Genomic DNA, 9,184 nt, shown 5'->3' with positions numbered 1-9,184 from the left:
CTTACACATCTCCCCGAGCATGCGTTTGCCTACAAGCGTCTTTTCGCGACGATGGCAAAAGCTAAAAATCATAAATAGAACAAATTTCTGATATTCCCTCTAGAAGGGAAAAGTGACAACCCCTCAAATATGAGTATTAAAATATTTTAGAATAAAAGTGACAACATAGTAAATTTGTCGATTTACAATTCAAGAAACTTTTTAAAGAAAATATTCAATATTCCTTTGATTTATGTATACAGTAAACCCCGGTTAAGTATCACTCCTCCAATCCCTCTTATCTGCCGGTGTCTTGCTGCATCTCACTTTTTTTTTCTTAATTTTTTAAAGAAAACGGTAATTTTTTTTTAAATACCTAGAAATAATTTTTTTTGGTACCACTCGCTTAAGTACCACAATCGCTTATGTACTACAAAGCACAAAAAATCTGCATCTTTGGTTTTGGCACTTAACCGGGATTGACTGTATTTGTCAAAGAATTTACGTAAGTACGTTCGAATTTTTTGTACACACATTGACTTTGCACTTGCCCATATGCGATGTATGTTTGTAAGAGTGTGTATGGCACATCTCGGATTTTCTACCAACAACACAATGTTGTGACGCTTTGTCGTCGCGTCAGTTCTTCGACAGATTGACTCTTTGACATAAAAGCAAAAAATGTGTCAACGGAGATTTCACATGAAGTAATGAGTGTACATATCTACATAAAAATACATACAAATGTGTAAACGACATAATATATGTATGTATGTCCTGTTGCACATTTGCTTCTACGCCAGTCAAATTTCTATAGGAAAATCAACTGAAATTAGTATTGAAATAAAATAGACTTTTGAGCAACAATATATTTTTTAAAATTTTATTAAAAGTAATATAGAAAGAATACATGTTTATATAAACACAATTCTGTACTTTTATGACTCCATAATGGTGTCAAGTACAATTAATGAATTATTTTAAGAAATATATCAAAATACTTTATTAGTAATAATTTAAAAGTATTTTGATATATTTCTCATAATAAAGTAAAAATGAATTAACATAAAATAATTTAAAAAATAATAAATAATAGTTCAATAAAAGGGAATATATTTCAAATGGCATATCAATATGCCCAGTTTTGCTCACATATTATATTCTCTTCAATATTCGTCGGTTGGTTATATTAAGAGAGCGTATGTGTACAGATTCACCGCTGTTATAAAAGCGAAAAATGTTATTTGTTTCTCGTGCATCTGTGGTGAACTCCTTGATAAATTCCTACAAATTGTTCGCTGTCGAACCTGCACCTTCTCATTGTTTTAAGTTCTCTGGTTAAATACTGTCCTTAACTTTAAAGCAATACCACTGGTAAACAAAATTAACCCTTTTTTTATTTTATGAAGTTTCTAAACTGTTTCTTCCTGTTAAGGTGGCTGATTTTAATTCTACTCTCTATAGGGTAAAAAATTACTAAACTTCATAAATAAACCGTTTTGTCTACATAAAGAAGAACTTGTTTAAATGATCCGAATATTTTTTGGACTGTTTGTGGTGGCTATATGCTTAGAGAATGCCGTTTAAATGAATCTATAAAAAAGGCCTATTCGGACTACTTTGGGAATAAAATACATAAAACATAACAGGCAGATATGTGTCGATCTTAAAATGGTAAATTTTCTTTTAGGTCAACAAGGAGGATATACCAAATACCCTCGTTTCATGTGCTTATGGTATAGCCGAGCCAAGACAGAACACTGGACTAAAAAATTTAGCATTTGAGAGTGAATTTAGTACCGGGTATTATGAATGTGATGAATGCCCCTCGAATAGCCAGAGGCCGCATTATATAATATTACCCCTCTTCATATAAAGTTAGGTCTAATAAAACAGTTTGTAATGGGGAATGTTTCATATATATCAGTTAAATATTTCCGAAATTGAGCACAAAAAACATTAAAGCTGGTATTTTTGACGGTCCTCAAATCAGGGAACTAATAAAATACCAATATTTCATTGATTGTATCACAGATAAGAAGAAATCTGCATGGATTGAATTTATTTAGGTTGTGGAAAATTTTTTAGGAAATAAAACGCTTTCATCAGAATATTCCCACTATGGAAGAGCGATGCCAGGGTAGTGAAATGCAAATATGATGGCTGATTACTGCTGGCGCATTCAAAACAAGACTGATGTTTCTATTTGTGCAAGAAAAGCACATAAAAGAAAGTTTTTTTATGTTAAGTAAGAACAATATATGTTTTAATTCTAAAACTGTAGTACTTTTGACTAAAAATCTAATTCATTTTTCGAAAATTGGAGCTGCTAGAGAAAAACTGACTACATATTTGGAATCAGCGTGGCAAAATCATACAAAACTGGGTAAGAAACTTCATAAACAAAACTACTGTTTCGCAATGTAATCGCTGGGCTTGACCAGACTTATTCAGATAAAAGACTGTTAAATGTATTAGAGAATGAGTAAAGGCTTTTAAGGCAGCATTATTTGTCTATTATTGATTACTACTAGAATAGACCAAACGATATCTTTGATATTAATAAGCCGATTATGACCTAAAGCTACGCTTTACGTGTTCTCATATCTGGTCTTCAAAGACCGTTATGTGATGCCTTTTTCTCCGCTACACCACAGATTCAGATGCAGCGTGGAACTTCCATCAGCACTGACAGTTGCGCATGAACTTCAAACTAGTAATATGCGTTATGAATTTGCTGAAGTATTTGCACAACAACACAAAGAAGCCTTATCGGTCAAGACCAATTTTACACTAATATCAGTCGACAGAAAGCCTGAATTTAAATAAACCTTTCCAAATGGAAATTGATAATGGTTCAAGCTTCTATAGACAACACGAATTCGCGAAATCCTTTATATCCTCAAAATCCGTTAACTTAGAACCACAGAATCCAAATCCTTGTCCGCCACTGGCGACAATTTCTTTCGATTACTCTCTGATCGTTCGCCGTTTCATAATACACAAAAGGCTAATTTTATGCCAGAAAAAGAGTTACGTTGGAATGAATTTGAACACTAAATCATTGATGACAATTGTATTCAAAACGAAGAACCGCAGTATGATTATTTTGAGTTGATGTCACGACATCAGTATGTGAAGATAAAATCAATTATTATAACTCGAACAGGGTATATTACTTGTGCCACGAAGTTTGTAACACCAAGAAGGAAACGTCGGAGAACCTATCACATATATACATAAATGATTAGTATGATGAGCTGAGTTGATTTAGCCATGTCCGTCTGTGTGTATATATGCAAACTAGTTCCTTTAGTTTTTAAGCTATCGATCTGAAATTTTACACCTGTCCTTTTCTCACTAAGAAGCTGCTCAGTCGGAGCACTATAGCATATAGCTGCCATACAAACTAAACAATTGGAAGCAAGTCCTTGTATGGGAAACTTTTTTATTTGAAGTAATATCTTTACGAAATTTTGCATGAGTCATTTTCTAGGCAACAACAAAAAATTGTTTAGATTGGATCACTATAGCATATAGCTGCCATACAAACTGAACGATCGGAATTAAGTGCTTGTATGAAAAACTCTTTCATTTAACGAGGTATCTTCAGAAAATTTCGCATAGATTATTATTTAAAGCAATTGTGCAATCTCCGAAGAAATTGCACAGATCGGATAGATATAACATATAGCTGTCATATTAACTGAACGATCGGAGTGAAGTGCCTGCATGGAAAAAATTTTTATTTGACGAGGCATCTTCACGAAATCAGATCAGAATGAAGTTATGGTAAGCAACATTTGTATCTGTGAAGGGTATTATACCTTCGGTGCAATCGAAGTTAATGTTTTTCATAACAAAAAAGGGCAAAAACGGTCAGGAGCCTCGCATTCTTGTTAACACAGGTACTTCAAAGAATTATATTGCGCCATTACTATTTATTCAAGGAACGAAAACACTGGAAAATAGTTTTAAACTAAAATCGATAAATGGTGAAAATGAAAAGAAATGCGAAATAAACATTTTAGAAAACACATCAACGTTTAATTTGCTATCAAGCACGGGCACGTTTTTTCAAAACAAATTGATGCGAAAATTGACACTGTTAGAGGATATTTATTTTATCGAAATGGTAAAGTTAAATTACATTTTCTCTCATGTAACACCAAAAGCCTCATTACCATAAAAGAATACACCAGTAAAATATCATTCACAATTCCGTAAGATGATAAATAAAAATTGTAATGCCTTTGCTGATCGATATAGAGCTTTGCCACACAATAGTAGAGTACAACTACAGGGGATCCAATTTACACCAAAAGCTATCCCCATTCGATATCAGTAGCTCCATTCATTAACAATGAGATAAAATCGCTTCTTGCAGATGGTATCATCAAAGAATCTTTTACGCCTTAAAATTCTCCTATGCACGTTGTGTCTAAAAAAGGGGTTGATGAAAATGAAAAGTCCAACTTACAAAAAACGATTCCTAAACGATACTCCATCCCCCCCAGATTCGTCTGTAATATTAGCTAACCTAGGAAAATCAAAATTCTTTAAAACTTTAGGTCTTAAATTAGGGTTCGACCAAATTATAATGTGTGAACAGGACAGACAAAAAACAGCCTTCAGTATTAACAACGGGAAATACGAATTTTTTCGGCTACCTTATCGCCTGAGGAACGAACCCAGTATATTCCAAAGGACCATCGAGGATGTGATACGCGAAGTTATAGAGAAATTCAGTCATGTTTATATCCCAGACATAATCATATAAATTAATAAAACGTATTAGGTTATTTTATTCTTATTATTGTTATAACTTAAATAAATTCAAATTCGGAGAAAAAGAGGGCCATTCATCCGCTGAAATGAAACAGGGCATATTGTCTTTGCACCACTGCTGAACAATACTTGCTTTATGAGCCGGGCATAATCTTGTTGAAAGCAGTTTGGAATACATACTGGCCAAACATACTGGATACATAAGCAGAGAAGTGTCCAACAAGCATAATAATATTTTGCGTTAAATTTTACACCTTTATCAATAAAATAGAAAGGGAGTTTTCCTTTTTCAGATATTGCTTCCCAAATCATAACAGAGGTTGTGTTTTGATACACTTTAGCTCTTTTATCAGCTGGAATCTCAGACATCCTGGTTGCATAAACGCAGTCGTTTTGTAAGTTGCGGCTTGCCTGTAACATAAAAAGTTCTCATCAGAAAATAAAATCTCACAATTAGCCACTTTTCTTCCGGAAATTGCACCATTTTCCCTTATTCGCTCACGTACAATCTTCAACTGGCGTGAAACCTCGTCAAATAAAAAAGTTTTCCATGCAAGCCCTTTACTCCGATCGTTCAGTTAATATGACAGCTATATGTTATATTCATCCGATCTGTAAAATTTCTTCGGATATTGCACTATTTTCTTAAATAATAATCCATACCAAATTTCGTAAAGATACCTCGTCAAATGAAAGAGTTTTCCATACGAGCACTTGATTTCGGTTGTTCAGTTTGTATGGCAGCTATATGCTATAGTGGTCCGATATCGGCCATTCCGACAAATGAGCAGCATCTTAATGAGGATACGACAGGCGAAAAATTTCAGCACAATAGCTTAAAACCTGAGGGACTATTTCGTATATATTATATAAAGACAGACGGACAGACAGACATGGCTAAATTAAGTCAGCTCATCATGCTGATCATTTATGTATATATTTTATAGGGTCTCTGAAGTTTCCTTCTGGGCAAACTTAATCTACCCTGTTCGGTGTAAAAAAGGGAGAGTAATGTGGAGTTAGTCTGCCGAAGCCGATCTAGTAGAGCTATATCGAGAAAAATGGGGCAGCTTCGATCTGCTAGTCATAAACAGCTGTGCTATAAATCTCCAATGGCAGTGAGGACAGTCTAAATTAGTCAATAGGTCAAATGTAATCTAATAACTTAAAATTTTTGATGGGAACATGGTATAAAGTGCGCTATTAACTCTAACGTTATAAATGGAACACAGTCTTGTACAGTACCCACTTTGGGTAAAATTCAAAACTCTATATTATCAGAACTCTATACTAAACAAAACTCTATAGTCATCCTCATACATAGATTTAATCAATAAAGATTACTAACTACAAACAGTAGCAACAGAGCACAATCGAGAGTACTATTTTCCCAATATGAAAAAATTCCTTAAAACAATGATTGCAAACTGTAAAATCTGTTGACAAAATAATTACCAACGTTAACCACCGGATCAAGGGGTAGGCCCAACCCCTATTCCTAACAAACCAGGAGAAATTTTTCACATTAAGGAATTTATAATTTCTAAACATTTATTCCTGACCTGTGTAGATAAGTTAACTAAATTTGATATTGTGGAGCCTATTGCGTCCAGATCCATGATCTATATTAGAAATTCACTTTTAGAAACTTTGTTTGTATTTAAAAATATTAAACTATCGTTTCCGACAATGAAAATGCCTTGAAATCAAACACTATTATAACGTTAAGAATTTCGTGTATGCAAATTTCTGGGGAACACAAACCACTTTATAACTGTAAATTTGGTTTTCAGAACAAGGAATTTCATTTGGAAATCACATTCAAAAATTATTTGATTTCTTTAACAGGCAAATTCGATTTTCAAACATTCATACAGAACATGGCTGATAATTATACATATTGTACATAAATTGTTTTTACTTTTAACAGTTCTAAACTACCTCCCCACCTATTTTCATCCAAAGCGGTTCAGCCGTTCTTGAGTTATAAATAGTGTAACTCACATGACTTTCTTTAATATACGTATATAGATTGGAAAATCGACGGGAGTAAAAAAGCCTCCGTTAGGACCTTCTGCAGGAATTAACGAATATCTGTACAAATTTTCACTTCTTCCGTAACTGTGGTTCGGACGTTCTACGGGTACATAACGAAATAACGTTTAATTTTTATATAAGATAAGATAAGTGATAAATTAATTGATTAACATTGACGTGTAATAATTTTTTATGGTATTTTCTATTTCTGGTTAATCCTTATACTTTTTTTTTCGTTTTAGAAAACGCACAAATAGAGAATAAATATAAAGGGAATTACTGTTTTTGTTGACCAAAGACATGCGCGGCATACGAATGTTTAGGTTACAATTTATTTAATTACAATTTATTGAAAGATGTTTTAAAATTGTATTATCATATATTAAAAGTTATTATAGATTATTATTATTCTTCTTTAAACGGTGGATCACTCGGCTCATGGGTCGATGAAGAACGGCAAACTGTGCGTCATCTTACGAACTGCAGTACACATGAACATCGACATTTTGAACGCATATTTCGGTTCATGCTGTTATGTACTTTAATTAATTTTAAAGTACTGCTTGGCTCATATGGTTGAGGGTTGTAAGACTATGCTAAATTAGTTGCTTATTCTCTTAGCCAATTAATAGAATGTGAGCATATGGCATATTATTGGATTGTATTTTTAATCCATAATATAATATTAATAGCATAACAAGAAATATAAAAAATATATTCTTGAATACCTTATATTTGAACGAAATTATATAGTAAATGAGAATCCCATTAAAAAAATTTCAACATTATTTAAAATATATTAAATAATACATAAGAGGAATGTCTGGCATATTATAGATTTTTATTCTAGAATTAATTTTCTATTGTATTTCAAAAATGTATAATAAAGTTATGAAATAATGTTGTTAATTTTGTTAATTAATATTAATGATATATGAATTTAAAAATGGGATGAAAAGATTGTATACTTATTATTAGAATATGGTACCGAGATATGAAATATATTTTTTTTAAATATCAAAAAATTAAATAAAAATCAATATATACAAGTATATACATTATTAAAATTTCAACATTATTTAAAATATATTAAATAATACATAAGAGGAATGTCTGGCATATTATAGATTTTTATTCTAGAATTAATTTTCTATTGTATTTCAAAAATGTATAATAAAGTTATGAAATAATGTTGTTAATTTTGTTAATTAATATTAATGATATATGAATTTAAAAATGGGATGAAAAGATTGTATACTTATTATTAGAATATGGTACCGAGATATGAAATATATTTTTTTAAAATATCAAAAAATTAAATAAAAATCAATATATACAAGTATATACATATATTAGAGGACCACGTCCGCATTGCTGTGGCCAAGGTATACATTCATTATAAATTAATGAAAGAGGGTAGATCATTCTTAATTTTCAACAATAATAAATATAGTTTTTAGTTATAATTACATTTAAACATTTTAATTTAATTCAACTCTATTTGTATCGTACATTCTGGCAGTATCATTGGAAAACGTGGCAACGGGACCATTCTCCAACAAATTTTCCAGTCAAAATGGTTGATACAATAATATTTCCTCTATTCTCGGGCTGTCAGCAATTCCAGACAGTGGTAAGTCAGCACCACCGAAAACTTCATCGTTTCCGTTTAAATTTTGCATTGTTCTGTGCAATGCTTCGAGAATATTTGTAGGCCATGCCTATGTGTCGTTTTCCCATAATCTAGCTAATTAGTCACTTTGCCTTGGCGATACAATATCCATGCGAGTTTCTGTTGTGATATTAAAAATGCCTTACCGGCTCCTCATGGTGCGTCCTAAAAAAACCGCCATGTTCAGTAGCAACAATCAGTATAATCCATATACATATGTATACAGAATTACTGTACTCTTGCAGTAGCTATGTGTTGTTATTTTTATTATTATTATTTAAATGATTCTTACATGAATTTCTGCGTAAGAACCATTCTCGTACTTCAAGCACTATTCTAAAAAAAGAATTAGCGGAATCGGTTCAGTTGTTCTCGAGATTTGCGCTTAGCAACACATTCAGTGATTAATTTTTATATTATATTATGGATAGTATATGGTGAAAATTCTCAAGTTTTTTTGAGATAAAATTAAATTATTGGGATGCGCAACTTGAATAAAAAGTGCCAATTGCCTGTGCCTAGGCGAATTGAAAATACCCGGTTAAGCAAAAAGACGTGCGTTCGCGAGTGTGGTTTTATTACAATAGAATTCTTTATTTTACGTATATTATAATTTAGCCCAAACCTTAATCTAACGGCTTAAACTAATGGTAAGTATGTATTAGAAAAATGTATAAGTATACTTCAACAGTTTCGTTAATTCATTGT

At 32.0% G+C, this 9,184-nt stretch overlaps 1 long non-coding RNA gene across 1 annotated transcript; it reads left to right on the top strand.

Annotated features, from left to right (window-relative positions):
* Nucleotides 1-3,689: 3,689 nt before the first annotated feature.
* LOC138858130 (uncharacterized) lies at nt 3,690-7,635 on the top strand. The gene is made up of 2 exons (XR_011397358.1): nt 3,690-7,127; nt 7,194-7,635. It is a non-coding gene; the product is annotated as an uncharacterized lncRNA (long non-coding RNA).
* The last annotated feature ends 1,549 nt before the right edge of the window (nt 7,636-9,184 follow it).

This window comes from Bactrocera oleae, chromosome X (genome assembly GCF_042242935.1).
Source record: "Bactrocera oleae isolate idBacOlea1 chromosome X, idBacOlea1, whole genome shotgun sequence".
Classification (NCBI taxonomy): domain Eukaryota; kingdom Metazoa; phylum Arthropoda; class Insecta; order Diptera; family Tephritidae; genus Bactrocera; species Bactrocera oleae.
This window is presented reverse-complemented; position numbering and strand designations above follow the sequence as displayed.